General features: G+C 39.4%; 1 protein-coding gene across 12 annotated transcripts in view; it reads left to right on the top strand.

Annotated features, from left to right (window-relative positions):
• The window catches only part of GRXCR1 (glutaredoxin and cysteine rich domain containing 1), a 291,367-nt gene that overhangs the window by 219,332 nt on the left and 52,538 nt on the right, over positions 1–19,497 (top strand). For 6 of the 12 annotated variants that reach the window (XR_014143050.1, XR_014143041.1, XR_014143043.1 and 3 more), the window contains one exon: positions 5,910–8,310. The exons of 4 other annotated variants lie outside the window; for them this stretch is intronic. The gene's annotated coding sequence lies outside the window, so the exon portion shown is untranslated. Of the gene's footprint in view, positions 1–5,909; positions 8,311–19,497 lie in introns of those variants that run through there. 2 more of the 12 variants (XR_014143045.1, XR_014143048.1) reach the window with 2 other exon arrangements.

The following is a 19,497-nucleotide window of genomic DNA, read 5'->3' as shown; positions in this document are numbered from 1 at the left end:
AAGATTATTCTTATGGTTAATGACACTTTTCTTTGAGATCTAATACATTTAGTTAAGAACACTTCCTTCCCAGGATCTGAGTCTGGGATTGAGATTTTGGTTGGAGATTGTGGTGGGGACTCCATACTCTTGGCTTCTGATGATAGGAGGAAGATCCTTAAACAAGTTCCTTGAATATACAGATGTTTTTGGAATACCTGAAACCATGACTGCTCAGCAACATGTTAATGCAACACGTATTTGTCATGCACCGTAAGTTAAACATTACATTTGGTAGGTTACCATCAAGTGAAGGACTTATTTTTTGCTTCAAACAATTATGTAAAGGAAATGGCAAATATATGCATTCAGAGACACACAAACAATAACCAAATTAGCATTTTCTCTACTGAAGTATATGGATTTCTAGTACTAAGATTTGGCTGGGAAAAACAAAACCAAATAAAAACTGGATCGTTTATGGAAACACATTTTGAGAAATACTGAGTGAAGTCATTGGACATTGTCTAGTCAATGGCAAAGTAAGCATCATAGACCGTAGGAGGAAGAATGAAGAAAGAAATGGTCAGGGTCAGGAGAGAACAGGGAGGGCTTTGTGCAATAGTGTGACTTAAGCTGGTCTTTGAAAGAGGGGAGACTTTGGAGAGGAGGGAAGGAAGAAGGCATTTCAGATAGGTAGACATAAGCAAGTCTCAGAAATGAAATTAATCTCCAGATGAAGAGAGAGGAACTTTGTACGAGCAGAGTTTTGTGGTGAAGGAGTCCAAGATAGGGGCTGGACATGTAACGAAGGATAAATAGACTGTAGAGTAGAGTGGTATGAATGCCAGGCAGATGCATCTGGAGTGATTAAGAAGGGCATTTTTAAATTATTTTGATTAATGTTCTCCCTGAATGATCTGAATGCACTTTGTTATTTGGAAATCTGGTGTTCTTTCAATGTTAATATGTGCTTTGTGAAAAACTGTACGATGGCCACACAAGATGTCTTTACCCTAGGACTTCTCAGTCTTTTCTGCTGAAGTACACCGTGGCTCTTCAAGAGAGGAATGTAATATTTCATTAAAAAACTCCCATTCTACTTTTCTGTTTTTCCTGCGGAAAAAATTTGTGATTTTGTGAAATTAATTTTGGAAAATGCTCTACCAGGTATTTTCCCACTCTTCTCTTGGACGAGGGGAAGAAGAATGAGCTGTATCCTTCTTTGGAGCAACTGTGTTTCTTTATCAAATAATAGAAATATTGAAACAAGAATAGAAATAGAAACAAGACTGTCATTTTGCTTTCTACTATAATTTCAATAAAAATTATAGTAAGCACAATATATTTGAGACCACATACCAAGCTGAAAATTGGTCTTTAATGAGGGAACAACATCCAATTCTTTAATTTTAATTAATAATTACCTGAGTTACAGCAAACTACTAATATTTACATTATTTTGTAAGCTTTTCATTACTAGTGTTAGATTTTTCCATGTTTATTAGCCTTTGCTTTTTAAAAATTAAATGTTTTATTTAGAATAGTTTTTATAGAAAGATTGTGAGGATAATATAGAGACTTCCCATATATCCCACATCCAATTTCCTCTATTATTAACATCTTAAAATTAGTATAGTACATTTGTCACAATTAGTGAACCAATATTAATACGTTATTATTAGCTAAAGTCCATAGTTTATTCAGATTTCCTTGGTGTTTACCTAATGTCCTGTTCCTGTTCCAGGATCCCATGTAAGATAACACAGTACATTTAGTTTCTCAGACTTTAATTGGTTTTGATAACTTTGATAATTTGGGGGAATATTGCGCAGATAAGGAATTTCTCTCAGTTGGGGTTTGTTCAATGTTTTTCTTATGATCATACTGGGGTTATGTGTTTGGGGGAGGAAGACACAGAGGTAAAGCTCCATTTTCATCATATCGTGTAAAGGTACCCGCCATGGACCTGACTTTTCACAGTTGAAGCTGAACTTGACTGCCTAGCTGAGGCAGTGCTTGTCAGGTTTCTCCATTGTATACTCACCCTCTTTCCCTACTTCTCCTGCTATGCTCTTTGGAAGGAAAGCACTCTGTGTAGCCCACACTTAATGATGGGGTATTAGCTCCAACTGCACTTCACAAGGGTTACTCTTCCCTCCCCCCCCCATGCCTGGCAGAGCCTGGAGGGATCTTTTTTGGTCCTTCACTGTGAGAACCTGTTGTGGTTCCTGGAAGTAAAACTCATGAAAGTGTGGAGATCCCCCTAAAACAGCAGCTCTTGGACTTGCACACTGTCATGCTAGTCTACATTTAGCTTCCAGCATTTTATCAAAATTACCATTTAAATGTCCTATCCACTTATGGCTCCCAAAGACTTGGGTTCTAGGTAAGCAGAGCTCAGCTGTCTCCCTGAATCCATCTGTCTCCCTAGGTTTCAGGGTGGCAGTTTGCCCTGAAACCTCAGTTCTTTGATGGACCCCCCAAAAGTCAGTGATTTTAATTTTGTCCAGCTTTTACTTGTTGCAAGGATGGAAGTGACAACTTCCAAGCTTTTACATGTTGGAGCAGAAACCAGAAATACAAACGATCAAATTTTAATGATTATCTCATTTGGTATTTTGGATTAAAATAAATTGTTAATTCCTGTGATCTGATTGCAGCTATGATACAGTCCAATAAATGGGTCAAGGAACAGTGTCTGTTGGTTTCTAGGAATCTCTTCTAGTTCTATTATTCTGATTCTATGACTTTATTAACTTACAGATGACATCGATCGAACACTTCTTAATTTTAAAAATTATTAACATTTTAGATAATTCATTTTTTGTGAAAATTTACCACCGTTCTTATTCTCTAGTTTGTTAATAACAGCTAGTCCTCTAAGTACACAATGCGAGTTCAGTAATTTAGAGACATCAAAAATAACTGATTATTTATTACTTATGGAGAGAACATTAAATAATGTTAATATATAAAATATTACCTAAATTTGAAATATTACTTTTAGCTTTCATTAAGTCTCTTGATTAAAGTTTATAACTTGAATATTTAATCCATTTTAAAATTGATTAAGCCTGGTTTGCTCTATTGCATAGTGCTATTGTAATTCTTTTTTTTAATGGTATTTTAGGCATTTATTAGAAATGAGACTTAAAAGGATTTTTTATGACATGGAGAAATGCTTCTGACAATATGTAGCATAAAACATTATCAATTAAAAACCTAAATTAAAAATAATCTAAAGTATACAGTATGATCTTGGGATTCAAAATGCATAGAAAACTGACCATAGAAAATATGCCGAATGTCACGAGTGGTGTGTTGCTTCCAGGGAGCAAGCTCATGCAAGTAGTAACTATTTCTTTGGTTTCTTTATACTTAAAAAAAATTAATCCAAAGCAAAATTAACATATTGTAATCACAAGACTTGAGGATAACATAAGGCAATTGCAAAACGGAAACATACGGAATAGCTTGGATAGTTATTTAAACTCTATGCTTCGATTTTCTTCTCTGGAAAAGAGGGATTATAACCACATACCCACTTCACTGAGAAATTATGAAGATTAAAATGAGTTACTATAAGTAAAGTCTTTAGCTAAGAGCCTGGCATAGAGTAAGAACTAGATAGATGCTAACTTTTATCTTTGCTTTAAGGTGATTTCAATGACCATTAATTGTTATTTTTTTTTAAGATTTTATTTATTTATTTGACAGAGAGAGACAAAGCGAGAGAAGGAACACAAGCAGGGGGAGTGGGAGAGGGAGAAGCAGGCTTCCTGCTGAGCAGGGAGCCCGATGGGGGGCTCCATCCCAGGACTCTGGGATCATGACCTGAGCTGAAGGCAGACGCTTAACAACTGAGCCACCCAGGCACCCCATTACTTATTATTTTAGAATCACATGGTTAAAGCTCAAAGGTACTTGAAAAACTATCTAGTTCAGAGATCATAAGTAGCTTGTGGGCTAAATTTGACTTTCAGAGGTTTGGTTAACATAGTGCTTTAAAATTATTTCCAATTCAAATGCTTTTTTTTTTTTTTTAAGGGTGGGGAGGGGCAGGCAGAGGGAGAGAGAGAATCTTAAGCAGGCTCCACATCCCAGGATCCCAAGATCCTCACCTGAGCCGAAATCAAGAGTTGGACACCTAACTGACTGAGCCACCCAGGCGCCCCAATTCAGATGCCTTTTGAGAGGGCATAAAATCCAGTCCTGATAATCACCACTACAGCCTGTCATCTTCTGTTACCATTTTGCTTCCTATGCTTGCTTTAACTGCGCAGCTCCTGAGAAACCTTTGAATTTGTGGCCCTTAATCTAGTCCACTCCTCTCATTTATTAGAGAGGCTAGTGAGTTCTGGAGGGATTATATAAAGACCCCAAAGTTGTGACCAAACTGGAAATAAGATCTGGGACTTCTGATTCCTAGGCCGGCCTTATCCCCCACAGCTTCTGCTTCAGTTGGGATTACTTAGATCAAATCCCTCTTTAATGACAATTGACCAAAGGGCCTCAGGTGAACCCGTCATCTTATAATACATGTCAGTGGAGGGAGTGTAAATTCTTAAGGATAAAATTATCTTTATAATTAAAAACAAAACAAAAAGCTAAACAAAGCAAAACGAACAGACTTAAAGTATGTGGCAATGTCCTCCTCCCCTTTTTAAAATGATATAGATGGTTCCACATAGGAAACTATCACGAAGCTTTTTTTTTTTTCTTATTAACTTGGCGTATCCTCCAAACTAAAACAGCAATTTGAGCACATCATTTGAAAATCTGCTCACAAAGTTTTCAATTCACAGCCTGTTCTTGTGCTGTCTTTAAAAGAGGGAGTGAAACAGACTCATAAATACAGAGAACAAACTGGTGGTTGCCAGAGGGGAGGGGGTGGATTGTGGGTGAAATTGGTGAGGGGGGTTAAGAGGTACAAACTTCCATTTATAAAACAAATAAGATGAAAATTCAGCATAGGGAATACAGTCAATAATATTGTAGTAAGCTTATAGGGTGACAGATGGTAACTACACTTAACCCCGGTAAGCATTTGGTAAGATATATAATTGTTGAATCACTGTATTGAACACCTGAAACCAATATAAAATTGTATGTCAACGGTACTTCAATTAAAAAATATAAAGTTCTGGGACACCTGCGTGGTTCAGTCATTAATCATCTGCGTTCAGCTCAGGTCATGATCTCAGGGTCCTGGGATCAAGCCCTGCATTGGGCTCTCTGCTCAGTGGGGAGTCTGCTTCTCCCTCTCCCTCCACTGCTCCCCCTGCGTGTGCTCTTTCTCTCTGTCAGATAAATAAATAAAATCTTAAAAAAAAAAGATTTCACTGTCTTCTGTCACATTTCCTTCACAAAATCGGGAAAGAAAATAAGACAGTGTAGGTGCCTGAACCTGTCAGGTTCACTGTCAGCTCCGTGGGAGGTTTTAATTAGGAGCTCTTCTTTCCATAAGAAAGAGAAAATGAGAAAAAGGTGTCAGTGTCATCCATTGATAGTCATAGGAATTAGGCACATTTCCTATTAAATGTTTGTTTACTCTCAAGGGGCACAAATAGAATATGCTGTTTAAAAATTCTGTCTTGTGGCAAAAACAAGGAGAGATTTCAGGTTTCAGTGATTTGTAGTCTGTAGTGTGCATAAGAATTGTCCGGGGCTCTTAGTGCAGAGTCAGAGCTCCTGCTCCCGAATCAGAATCAGTGGGGGTGGGGCCCTGGGACCCCCCCTCCTGGGGATGTGATGCAGGGGATCTATAGGCCTTATTCTGAGAAGTGATGATAATGCATCTTGTTTCCTATAAGAATTTTAGAAAATTTGATTTTCTTCTCTCCTTTTTCCTTCCCTCTCTTCCTCCTTTTCTCCTTCCCTCTTTCTTTTTCTGTCTCTCTTTTTTGCTATGTTCAACTTTATTTTAGGAGCAGACAATAATACAGAGATGGAAAACTTGAAGATCTGAACATTGCCATCAAGGTATTCACAATCTCTTTGTCAGACATAATGCCATTATGCCTTAATACCACGTAGGAAAGCATAGATTGAAGGTAAGGGGAGAATCAGAAGATGCTTGAGAGTGAAAGGAAGCCACACAACCCTTGATGGAAGGGCTGAGATGTGACAAGTTAGCAGAAGACCTTGCATTATCAGTTTGGGAGGCAGAGGTACTAGGTTCACTTCTGTTTTTCCACATCATAACTACATGATTTAGGGCAAGTCATTTTATATCTCTGAGTCTCAGCTTCCTCATCTTTCGAATAAATAAAGACATTTACATTGCAGAATTGCAATGTGTGCATGTGTATATATATAATATATATGTGATCAGTAACTTCCCAGGAAGAAGATTTGTAGAAGATTTTTCTGACACTGGTAGAGAGGAGATAGTGCATGGGGTAGAAAAATAGAGTAGACAAGTCAGTTAGGGTATAGTAATCTAGGCAAAAGGTGATGACAGTTTAGTGTTGCATGGGGGCAGTAAGAAGAGCAGCAATACAGATGTGAGAGAAATTTATAAGGACATGACCACAGTAGAAACTGGTTTATGATTGGGTCTGATCAATAGAGAGGAATGGATGGAAGGTGACTTCAGGACCCCGTAGAAGATGAACAGCCCAAAGCCAGAAATGGAAGATCAGAAGAACATGGATTTGGGGAAAAGTCTGATTTTAGACTTGCTCAGTTTGAGGTTATGTCAGGATTTTATCTTATTTTTTTTAAAGATTTTTATTTATTTATGAGAGAGAGAGAGAGTGAGAGAACAAGCAAGGGGGAGGGGCAGAGGGAGAGAGAGATAGCCCCCGACACGGGGCTCTATCCCAGGACCCTGAGATCATGACCTGAGCTGAAGGCAGACACTTAACTGACTGAATCACCCAGGCACCCCTATGTCAGGATTTTTAAAAGGAAATGTTTGTTAAACTAGCAGAGGTGAGAAGACAGGAAAAAACGTATTGACGGGGGATCCAGGGCCAAGAAGGTGGTAGTTGACGGCAATCGAATCGGTTAGTCCTTCAAGGGAGAGAATTTTAGAAAAGATATCAAAGATTCAGAGATTTAGCCTTGAGAAATGCCAGTGATTAATAGCAGTTACTTATGCATGGCTGTACAAAGTATGGTAATGCCATCCATTTTGTTTGATCCTCATAAGAGCTGGGTGATGTGGATGCAGGAGGGTTTTACCTATTCTATGAATGTGAGAATCAATCTGTTATAGGTAATTTTACTACAGATTAGCAGAGATGGGATTCACGACTTAGGTTTCATACCTCCAGATTCAGAATTCTTGATACCATGAAGTCAAGAGGGAAGAGATCAGCCAGGTATTCCTGAAGTCTTCAGTCAATTATTCTATTTGAGCCTAGGTGATATATGAGTGTAGAAATAGGCTACATCCCAAGCATGTGAAAACTGTTAAAAAGTCTGATTTCCCCTAAAAAGGTTATTTTGGAAAAATATTTATTTCTGGAGAGAAAAATGTAATCACTAAAGTTCATTGAATCTGCTGAAATCCTGGGTATTGTAACAGCGTCTCTGGTTGGTTATGACAAACATGACCAAAGCAAAAAAACACAGGAAGAGGAATTTATTTATTGACTCATGCAAATAAACCATGGCCATGGCCATGACCGGGGTGGAGAAGGAAATGAAAATGGATATATTGTTGTGAGCCTTTCTTTCCTCTTTTCTTCTTTCTCCACATTTGGGGGTGACGAGAACACCATGTCTGGCACCTTCTATGCGTATATTATCATAGCTTGGGTAACAGAGAGAAAGATGGTTTCTCTCTCCCAGAGCTGGCTGAGGGTATGACTGTGGCATGCAGGTTTGGGATCTCTTCAGAGGGTGGTTGTTTTCTTACAGACATTTAAATACCATTTTAGTAGAAGCTGCCGGGTAGATGGTGGATGACAATAAAGGCAACAGGCTAACCTTTCCTCAGGCATGGCTAACTTCTGCATAAGCATTTAGCCACAGCTTGATGGAGACTAATGTAGAATAATGATGCTCTCTATTCTGTTTTAAAGGTGGTTAGCTAGTTTTTATCCGACCTCATGCTTCCCACGTGTGTGTGTATGGGACCCCTTCATAGTCAGTTCCATACACCTACTGCAATGACCAAGCAACAACAACCTGCGTTTTCACCTTGAGTATTGTGCTGAGAGCAAATTTGTTATTATGTCATAAGCTTGTTAACGACATAGGAAAATATCCACTGTAAATATTTCCTTAAGTAAAAATCAATTTGATAATAAAATAGTGTGGTTTTGCTTATTTTGGTTTTGCTTATTTTGGATTAAAAACATCACTTTGGAGAGTTTTCTTTTTTCTTGATTTTCTCCTATCATGCTATATTGTGTTGTTATATTATAGTGCAAAGTGCATAAACTTTAGGATCTGATGGTCATAGGTTTAAATCTTGGTTTGTTCTTCATTCAATAAATATGTGCTCAGTGCCTCCGATCATGCTCCAGACATTCTACTAAGTGTAGAGGATGCAAAATTAAATAACACAAACCCTTCAATCTCAGGAAGCTCCTGGTCTCATGGTAGGGTAAGAGAGGGTGGTGCAGAGTGAATGCTGGGGGTGCAAAAGAGGGACAGCACATATCCCATTGGAGGGAGGAAGGGGGGGCTCCCTTGAGAGGTGCTGCTGGATGTGAATTGTGTCTGTTGAGAAGGGAGAGTGAACAATGGAGGAAAGTGTGTTCTCGGCATAAGGACGACAGAAGAGAAAGTCAGAGGCACTAAAGGACATGGCATGTTTTGGTAAAAATGTTTTGCTGTGTCTGGAAAATTTGGCACATAGTTGGAATTTATAAATTTTAGTGAATAAATAATCAGTGCATGGCAATGAGTGCTATGGGAAACAAAGCCAGGGGACAAAATAAAAGCCACATCACAAAGGGCTTTATGTATTTGGCCTTCATCCTGAAAGCTGTGAGAAGCAATTGTTTATTATTATGTTATATAAAGAAATGACATGATCAGATTCTCACATGGGCTCTGGAGAATGGATAGAAAGGGTCTACTCTAGGGCCACGGAGGCCAGTGGAGAGGCTATTGTAATCCAGGTGAGAAACTGCGGGAACCTGAGTTAAAGCTATAGGAGTGGGGACAGAGAGGAGACAGGCTTGAAATGTACAAAGAAATAGTTGATAAGACTGCTTGATCTATAGAGTGTAGGGGGCAGTGATAAGGGAAAGTTCTGGAGGAATCAGGACTGTTCCCAGATTTCAAACACTGGTTCAGTGGGTATAGTGGCAATGGTGAGGTTAGCTTCAGGCATTCTGAATTCAAGTATAGAGGGTATATCCCAAGTGGAAGTGTTACATACATAATTGGATATCCAATCTGGAGTGCTGGAGTGAAATCTGAGCTGAGGCTATATCCTTGAGAGTTCATTAGTCTTCAATTAGCTATTGAAGCTTTGGATGAGATCATCCACAGAGAAGGAGGTGGACCAAGCTGAGAGCCCATGGGAACCAGAGTTCTTAGGGGAAGAGGGGCTTGAGCTGAACATGGAGAGGGACATATAAGACATATAAGAGAAAATCTAGGACATGTAAGACATATAAACCTAGGACATATAAGACATATAAGAGAAAATCTATACCAACAGGAAAAGATTTTTATGATTATGTACCTTGAGCAAGTTTGCAATCTCTCTGTGACTTTTTTACTTTATCAGTGAAAATGGAATAATATCTGTTGCATTGTATATTATGAGGTTTGTAGTGACAATAAATGCATTCATTTGACATGGTCCCTGTGACATAAAATTCATGAGTTTTTTTTGTTTGTTTCCGGTATTGATTAGGTCACTAATAAAATTGTTCACAATAAGATCTTCCACTTAATGGGACTTATTATTTTGTTCAATAATTTGGTCATATTTCTTTCCTAATAACTGAATCTCCAAAATTCAATAATCAACTCCAGTTAGGAGCTCTGGTATCAAAGCAAGCAGTGTCCATTGAAGAACATTTCCAGAAATTTATTTTCTTCCTTCCAATAATACTGTGATTAATCTTATTTAAAAACACCTGCATTGGGGCACTTGGGTGGCTCAGTTGGTTAAGCCTCTCCCTTTGGCTTAGGTCATGATCTCAGGGTCCTTGGATTGAGACCAGCGTTGGGCTTCCTGCTGAGAAGGGAGCCTGCTTCTCCCTCTGCCCCTCACGCAGTTTGTGCTCTCTCTCTTTCTCTCTCACTCTCTCTCCCTCAAATAAATAAGTAAAATCTTAAAAACACACACACACACACCTGCATTTCTTATTTGAATATGCAGTCAATATCAAGTAAACTTCCTTTACAAAATTACATCGGTCATCCCAAATAGTATGGTATATACTTGAAAAAAATAGGACTTGTAAGGTTTCAAGCATTATTCTTCACATCTGCTTCTGTGGGCTTTGTGTGCCCTACAATTTAGTTGCTTTTATTAAAGCAACCTAATTTGGGGAAATTTGAGAAGAAATGGAAAGGCAACATTTTCTTGCCTTTGAAATTTTGTTTGTTCTCTTTGAAGCTGAACTGAAAAATTAGCTAGATGCTTTTGTGGAGAACACAGACAAATTCAACCTCTGGCTTTATGTAGAAATTTCAAACATTTTCATTTGTGTTTTCTTTTTCATGTAACACAAAGTACCTCCTCATTTGGTCATGCTTAGTGTCTGGTTTCAGAGCAATTTCTAAGGCTTGTTTGGAGGAAACAAAGCATATTTCTAGGTAAGAGGTAGAAAAGAGAGAAAACACACTGGGTAGATAAAGATCAGGCAAATTTTTTTTTTTTTAATGCACTTGCTTCTTTTTTAATACCCTTTCCATTTCTTCAGTAGCAACTTGGAGAAAGTTCTACTAACAAGTAATTGTGTCAAAGGTCTTAGAAGAACAATGTGTTTCATGCCTACCTTACTAGAATTACCTCATTTCCTGTTTATAAAGCAAGCTGATAAACACAATGAGGAAGATGTAGCTCAATAACCAGAGGCTTGAGTGTATTCTTGACATTGCCATACCTTTGTTCAAGTTGGATTAGAGGATCTTCAAGTTTCCTTTCTGTTTTAAGATTGTATAATTTGAAGTCCTTTTATTCCTATACCTATGGTCCAGTATCTTAAAATCTATCTGTCTATCTATAGTAGGCTAAATAACGGAGTCCCCCCCACCCCCAGCCCTGTCAAAGTGTCTATGTTCCAATTTGTTATGGGACTGTGAATATGTTACCTTACCGCAAAAAGGACTTTGAGGATGTAATTAAGTTAGAGATCTGGAGATGGGAAGATTATCCTGGATTATTTGATGGGCCCAATGTCATCACAAGGGTCCTTATAAGAGGGAGGCACAAAGATCAGAGTCAGGGAGGAGATGGGGCAATGGAAGCAGAGACTCTTACAGTACACTTTGAAGATGGTGGAAGGGACCAAGATCCAAGGAATGCAGGTAACCTCCAAAAGCTGGGAAAGGGAAGCTAAGGGATTTTTCCCTAGAGCCTTAGTGGGAAGCATAGCCCTGCTGATCCTGTGATTTATTCCCAGTCCCATTTGGGACTTCTGATTTTCAAAATAGCAAGGCTATTTTTGTTGTTTTAAGCCACTCAGCGTGTTTGTAGGAATTTGGTGCAGCAGCCCTAGGAAACTACTACACTAAGTATCTAAAATCCGTGTATATATATGAAACTTCAGGATTCATAAGTCCTGTATCTGTCCCTCTAATTTCTTGTTCTCTACCAGATGAGATGGGGTATAGATACCCTCCGACAGAGTCAGTACATGACCAATAGGACCATATAAAGATTTGAGTTCCATGATTTACTCAGGTCAGATACTAGGGCCATCATTTGTTAGTTGTCTGACTTTAGATTTGTCACATACTTTTTTGTGTCTCAGTTTCCTTCGCTGAAAAGTTAGGATAATGAGAGTGCCTATGTTCCTTATGGAATTGAAGGACTCAGTCCTCATAAAATACATATGTCAGCTTTGTGTGGCAACTTCCAAGCTTCCCATAAGGGCTCTCCACCAGTTTCTTCTCCTGAATGCAGTATTTGGAATCTGGAGAAGAGCATATTTAGGTGAGGTTGGAATCATGACAATCAGAATAGTCAGGGGGACATGAGTTAAACCTGGAAACCCAAGGAGGAGGCAGGAATGAGGATTTGCCTGAGGCTGGGTCCAATTTTCTCGACTCAGTTTTCACTGCCTTTGTTGCACTTGGTTCTCAGTCTATTCTGGGAATTCCACAGAGACTAAGATCACTTCCCTTCATCACAGATACTTATGAAACTATCAAGCTGAGAGGAGATGCAGGTATTTCAACCTCTAAAGTAGATTCTTATCACATCCAAACCCACTAAAAGGGATTGACATCATTTAGCTGATTATTCAGGCATTTTCTTTGATGGAGAGAATTGAGAAAGAGTTTAAACTTTTATTGTTTGGTTTTTATACATGATATGTATATATTTGGGAGAATGGAAGGAAAAAGGCACCTGTACCTTTAAGAAGGAGCACAGGGTTTTTTGTAAAGTAAAAAGATGAAAGGCATGAGGGAAATGGTCAAGGCCACTTATTATTCTGGAACATACTTTAGTTCCTTGTCTTCTGGCTTTGCAGCTTGAATTTTTCATAGGATGTGAGGGAAAGTATATTTTTTCAATGTTTCCATTTGTGGGATGTTCCTAATTCATTTGCTCCCTGGCTTTTCACTGTTGTAAGCATATAACTTTGGGATTGGATGCTCCTGAATATGATGATGATTTGGGCACTCACCTTGATGTCAGTGTTATCTGAAGAGATGAGCAGAATAGCAAATGCCAATAAATCATATTTCTGATGATGTCTATAGAAACCCAACTATTCCTATTGGAGGAGATGCTTTTGTTTGTTGGTAGGAAGGTGGTTTCCGGTAGAGACCAATTCCTTTTCTCCCAACTGTGTGACTGGGTAATGAAAGCTGCTATGTTTGTAAAGTATTATAATTTACACTGTGTCTTCAGTGCATTTTACATATGATCCTACAACTCCTTTTTGGGCTAGATTACAGCTATTCCCATATTAGAGAAGAGAAAACCTAGTTCCAGAAAAGTAAACTGATTTCCCCAAGTTCATACAGTTAACCAAAGCATTGGCTCGAGATGGGTTTTCTTTCCACTACATGTTGCTTCCCAAAAAAAGTTGATTCAAGTGAATAAACTTGGGAGTCTCAGTTTCCCCCCATATAAGATCTGTGTACAGACTCATTAGAGTAGATGCAACATCACAAACTCAGATCGAAAGGAGCATTGCAGGCAATGTTAATGCAAGAAATTGTCTAGATGTAAGGGAATGGTTATTACATATGGCTTCAAGAGACATGTGCCCCTAAAGAGGGTAGCTTCCACCAAGCTTCAGGTACTGTTTTTGTACAGGAATGCAACAGAACTAGTGTTGTCAGATTCTGTTTTTTCAAGAACAGACAAAAGTCCAGATTTTCAAGTGAAATCTCCCTGTGTTTGATTAGTGCTAAATTGGCAGAGCTATGACCTTTTTTGAAGGTCTCTATGGTAGGGGAGTGGGACACCTTCATTTTCATGAACTCAGATGTGCTGTAAAATCAACATTGTTTCCATTTAACTTTTTGGAAGTCTTTTTCGTTTGTTTGTTTGGTATGGAGAATTCATTGGGTTCATTGACTTTTCAATTAATATCTAGGCCAACTCAATAATTGATTTGGACAAATAGATAATTCCTAAGGTAATAATGGAAATTCATTTTTTTTTTTAAGATTTTCTTTATTTATTTGACAGAGAGAGAGAGACAGCAAGAGAGAGAACACAAGCAGGGAGAGTGGGAGAGGGAGAAGCAGGCTTTCCACCGAGCAGGGAGCCTGATGTGGGGCTCGATCCCAGGACCCTGGGATCATGACCTGAGCCGAAGGCAGACGCTTAACGACTGAGCCACCCAGGCACCCCAGGAAATTCATTTATTTATATGATCTTAGAGCATTACAAAAACAGAAAACACATTCTCCAGAAATCTTTGCCTGCAAAGATTGTGCTCATGCATTTCTTTCATGCCACCGAGGGGGCACCCGAAGTTATAAAAGGAGAGATTTTTATGGCATCTGATATATATGCTCCACTTTGTTGTTTTCATTCTTAGAATTGATGGTGCATCCAGTCAAATGTAAATGGTAATTTTACTCATTAAAGAGATTGATTGATTATTATTTTTAAAGATTTTATTTATTTATTTGAGAGAGAGAGAGAGAGAGAGCAGGAGCAAGGGGAGGGGCATAGGGAGAAGCAGACTCCTTGCTGAGCAGGGAGCCTGGATGCCAGATGCAGCACTGAATCCCAGGACCCTGAGATCATGACCTGAGCCAAAGGCAGATGCTTAACCAACTGAGCCACACCCAGGTGCCCCAAAGAGGTTTATATCTTGATCACTGTGTAATTATGAGATTTAACTTTGCCATTCTAGCTTATGAGGTTGATGACATATGTGAATTTGGACTTCATGTTCTGTGAAAAGGAGGTGTGTGCAAAATGACCTCCAACAGCCAAAGGAGCTGTGAGACTGAAGAAAAAGGTCCCTAAGTCCAACTTGATAAGAAATGGTTTATTAAGGGGACTTATGGACAGAAGTCTTTGGCTGTTACAAGAGGAGGGGATCTCCACAACCCCACTTCCCCGTAAGACCTGCTTTTGTAGACTACAGGCTGGGAGTACTGCTGGGGAACCACTGGGGGAACTGTTTGAGAATAGTTGTGTGTCATAGTCATAGGGCAGATCAAGGACAGTATGCCTCCAGGGTGTACTTAAGGGCCATTATGTGGTTAAATAAAAAGAAAGAATGTGGGGGGAGGGTGCTGTGTTCAAGAAGGCTTCAGGTCACTGGGCGGTCATCATGGCAGATTTGTCCAAGATGACGTCAGTCTGGTTCACACGGTTGTAATAAAAGGGGTAATAGTGTTGCTGCTGGTGTGTGTCAATAACATTTTATAATAATAATGATGATAGTAATAATCAAAAGGTACCATTTACTGAGTGTTTATTATGCTTCATGCCAAGGGTTTTTCTATTCATTAAATCATTGAGTCCCCACAAATCCTCATGAAGGAGGCATTAATGTCCCTGTATTACAGATCAGAAAACTGAAATTTAAAGAGATTAAATAACTAGTCCAAGATTATCCAGTTATTAGGAGGCAGATTCAAATCAAGTTCTTATTAAATGTGTGGGAAAGAGGCCAGAAGATATTTATTAAGCATCTACCATATACTAGGTCATATTTGGGGTTCTTAGTTCTAGTGAACAAAATTAAGTTCCTGCTTTGTCGGGGTTATATTTTATTTGGGGTTATATATTTATTTGGAATAGACAGTAAATCAATAAACAAACACAATGTAATGTCTCGCAGTACTAGGTACTGCTAAGAAAGAATTGGGTAAGAAGATAGAGGGCCCACGTTCCCTAAGATGATGAGTGTGTGAGGGGGTGGCATCTAGCCAGAGATAGTAGAATGATGTCGAGGGATGAGCAATGGGAATTTCCAGGGCTGTCCCTGTGACAGTCTCTTCCTGGTATAATCCACCGCTCAGTTCTAGAACAGTATGGCCCATTGGTTTGTTGTATTTAAGAGGGTTATGTAAAGTATCTTCCTATGGCAAGAGCAAGGACTTAAGAAGCAGACCCAGATTAAAATTTGGGTTGTGTTCCTTTTCCCCTGAGGTATTTGGGCACCTTAGGTTTATTCCAAGCTTTAGTTTCCTTATCTGTAAAATTTGAATTATAATTCTTATGTCATGAAAGTTGCACATGTGAAGTCCTAAGCACCACATACAGATACACAGGAGTCATGTCATAACTAATGTTATTATAATTATTTTTATAATCTGTGTCTAATGAAGGGACACAGAGAAGTTCCCTGGGGTGCATCCCAGAACATGCATACAGCTACAGGGGTTTACAGAATAGCACAAAGAGGGAGAGTCAGAGAGGGAGAGAGATGTAAAATTCCCTGCCCTTTACAAAGGCCCACAGCCCTGCTTCCATGGGCATGCACTTGCTCTTTAAGATGGCAGTTCTGGAGCCAGGTTGGCCTATTGCCTGATAATCAAGAAGTCTGGGTCTGGGCCCAGTTTGCCTTCTGACATGCTGTATGGCTCTGAGCTCATCACTCCACCTCTCTGTTTTCAGGTAGAGGAGAAAAGATCTCTCGACCTTCGCCATCTCAAAAGAATCTCTTTAGACTAAAAAAAAGTTTAAAATGCACCTCTTGTGATGTTACTTCTTATTATATATGGGAGCATAATTTAGCAAAGAGGCAAACCTCTTTAAATCACAAACATTATTTCACAGGCGATGACTTAGGTCTATAGCCATCTGTATTTGGGCAACAGCTTTATCCTGGGGAGGGAAAAGTAAAACAAAAGGGCAATTCTGTGGTTCATCTTGGCTCAGGGGTTGGCCTATTGCCTGATAATCAAGAAGTCTGGGTCTGGTCCCAGTTTGCCTTCTGACATGCTGTATGGCTCTGAGCTCATCACTCCACCTCTTTGTTTTCAGGTAGAGGAGAAAAGATCTCTCCACCTTCGCCATCTCAAAAGAATCTCTTTAGACTAAAAAAAAGTTTAAAATGCACCTCTTGTGATGTTACTTCTTATTATATATGGGAGCATAATTTAGCAAAGAGGCAAACCTCTTTAAATCACAAACATTATTTCACAGGCGATGACTTAGGTCTATAGCCATCTGTGTTTGGGCAACAGCTTTATCCTGGGGAGGGAGTAGTAAAACAAAAGCGCAATTCTGTGGTTCATCTTGGCTCAGGGGAAGCACGTGGATTATGGAAGGGTGTGGATCTGGGTTCCAGTTTCCTAAATTGCTTAATTTTAACTCTGTCACCTTGTTTAGGACACTTATCCCCTGTGAGCCTAGGTTTCTCCATCTATGAATAAAGCAGCAACATGTCAGGTATTGTGGGGATTAAATGAATGCAATGTGACCAGCATTATGTCTTCCATGGACATCTTAAAATATGACTTTTCATTTTATTTTTGTTTAAGGCCTGAATTCCTGGAGGTATCTGGAGGCCCCTATTTCGGGAGGCCTTTTCAAACCAGCCAAGCTGGACAGGCAAAAGGTCAAGTGGAAATAACCCACTGGATTAGCTCCTGCCTCAGGAGCTGGGTCTGCTCCAAGCTGATCCTCTGTCAGGGAGCGGTGGGGACTGATTCTTGGCCTGAATTCCAGTGGCAGTTCCCATGGGCGTGGGGGCTTCAGCGGGTGTGGGGGCTCCAGAACTATCCCAAGATGACGAGGTACTACCATTTCACAGTGCCTCTTGTAGGGCAGGTGCAGGCTGAGGACATACACTGGCTATTTGGAAACCTCTTTGTACGCAGCAATTTCCATCCCTCGCCAACACATCTACTTTTGCTTCAGGCTCTTGTGAGGCTTAAGGCCACTCCTAAGATTCATCTTTTTAATCAATGGAAAGGAAGAAATGGCCTGCCTTTATTATTATCTAGGTTGGCTCTCTCAAAACAAGCAGGCTGCAAATCCCAATGGCTTCTCAGCACTGTCTCTGATGCATCCATCCTTCATTACGCTATTCCCATGGTAACCCTAGGCAGGGAGAAGAAGGACAGCTAACCATTGAGCGGCTATTTTTAGATTTCTGGCCAGATGCTTTGATAAATCTGTTGAGGGAAAGAAAATGAAACAAATGTAGGAGAGGATTTTTTTTTCCAAAGACAATGTCATTGAAATCCATATTATAAAACTGGAAAAGACCTTGAGAAATCATTCAACCTACTACCTCTAGGAAGATCTACTTCCAAATCATACCCAAAAATTGTTCAATAAGATCTTTTTTAGAACATTTTATATAATAGCTTATTCTAATAGATAACTAAATTTTCTACCCTGATTTTATCCTGTGTTCATTCTCAGTTCTCAGACCAACGGAGTTGGGAATAAGACTATGATTGTTCAAGTTGTCAGCTACACAACCCTGAGGGAATCATTTATTAGACTACACTAATAATGACATTCCTGAGGCTTGTGCAATGCACATTCTGTGTAACTATCTGCACCGGTCCTACTTCACTTACTTTTTTTTAAGATGTAAATTCCTCCCTTCCTCCTTAAAAACCTTCAGGAATTTCCCATTGCTCTGAGGTTAAAGCCCATAGATCTTTAAAGGGAGCATCATGTTGCCTGATTTCAAGCTATATTACTAAGCTGTGATCACCAAGACAGCATGGTACTGGCACAAAGACAGACACGTAGACCAATGGAACAGAATAGAGAGCCCAGATATGGACCCTCAACTCTATGGTCAACTAATCTTCGACAAAGCAGGAAAAAATATCCAGTCTCTTTAATAAATGGTGCTGGGAAAATTGGCCTGCCACATGCAGAAGAATGAAACTGGACCATTCTCTTACACCATACAGAAAGATAAACTCAAAGTGGATGAAAGACCTCAATGTGAGACAGGAATCCATCAAAATCCTAGAGGAGAACATAGGCAGTAACCTCTTTGACATCGGCCACAGCAACTTCTTTGAAGACCCGTCTCCAAAGGCAAGGGAAACAAAAGCGAAAATGAACTTTTGGGACTTCATTAAGATAAAGAGCTTTTACATAGCAAAGGAAACAGTCAACAAAACAAAGAGGCAACCCACAGAATGGGAGAAGATATTTGCAAATTACATTACAGATAAAGGGCTGGTATCCAAGATCTATAAAGAACTTCTGAAACTCAACACCCAAAAAACAAATAATCTAGTCAAAAATGAGCAGAAGACATGAACAGACACTTGTCCAAAGAAGAATGGCTAACAGACACATGCAAAAATGTTCATCATCATTAACCATCAGGGAAATTCAAATCAAAACCACATAGAGATACCACCTTACACCAGTTAGAGTGGCAAAAATTGACAAGGCAAGAAACAACAAATGTTGGAGAGGTTGTGGAGAAAGGGGAACCCTCTTACACTGTTGGTAGGAATGCAAGTTGGTGCAGCCACTTTGGAAAACAGTGTGGAAGTTCCTCAAAAAGTTCAAAATAGAGCTACCTTATGACCCAGCAGTTGCACTACTGGATATTTACCACAAAGATACAGATGTAGTGACAAGAAGGGACACATGCACCCCAATGTTCATAGAAGCAATGTCCACAATAGCCAAACTGTGGAAGGAGCTGAGACGCTCTTCAATAGATGAATGGATAAAAAAGATGGAGTCCATATATACAATGGAATATTACTCATCCATCAGAAAGGATGAATACCCAACTTTTACATCAACATGGATGGGACTGGAGGAGATTATGCTAAGTGAAATAAGTCAAGCAGAGAAAGACAATTATCATATGGTTTCACTTATATGTGGAATTTAAGGAATAGCATGGAGGACATTAGGAGAAGGAAGGGAAAAATGAAGGGGGGGAAACCAGAGGGGGAGATGAACCATGAAAAACTTTGGACTCCGGGAGACAAACTGAGGGTTTCAGA

The sequence above is a fragment of the Leptonychotes weddellii genome, chromosome 2, assembly GCF_054177405.1.
Source record: "Leptonychotes weddellii isolate Sample4059 chromosome 2, ASM5417740v2, whole genome shotgun sequence".
Taxonomy (NCBI): Eukaryota; Metazoa; Chordata; class Mammalia; order Carnivora; family Phocidae; genus Leptonychotes; species Leptonychotes weddellii.
Note: the sequence above shows the minus strand (reverse complement) of the source record. Positions and strands in the feature narration are given on the sequence as shown.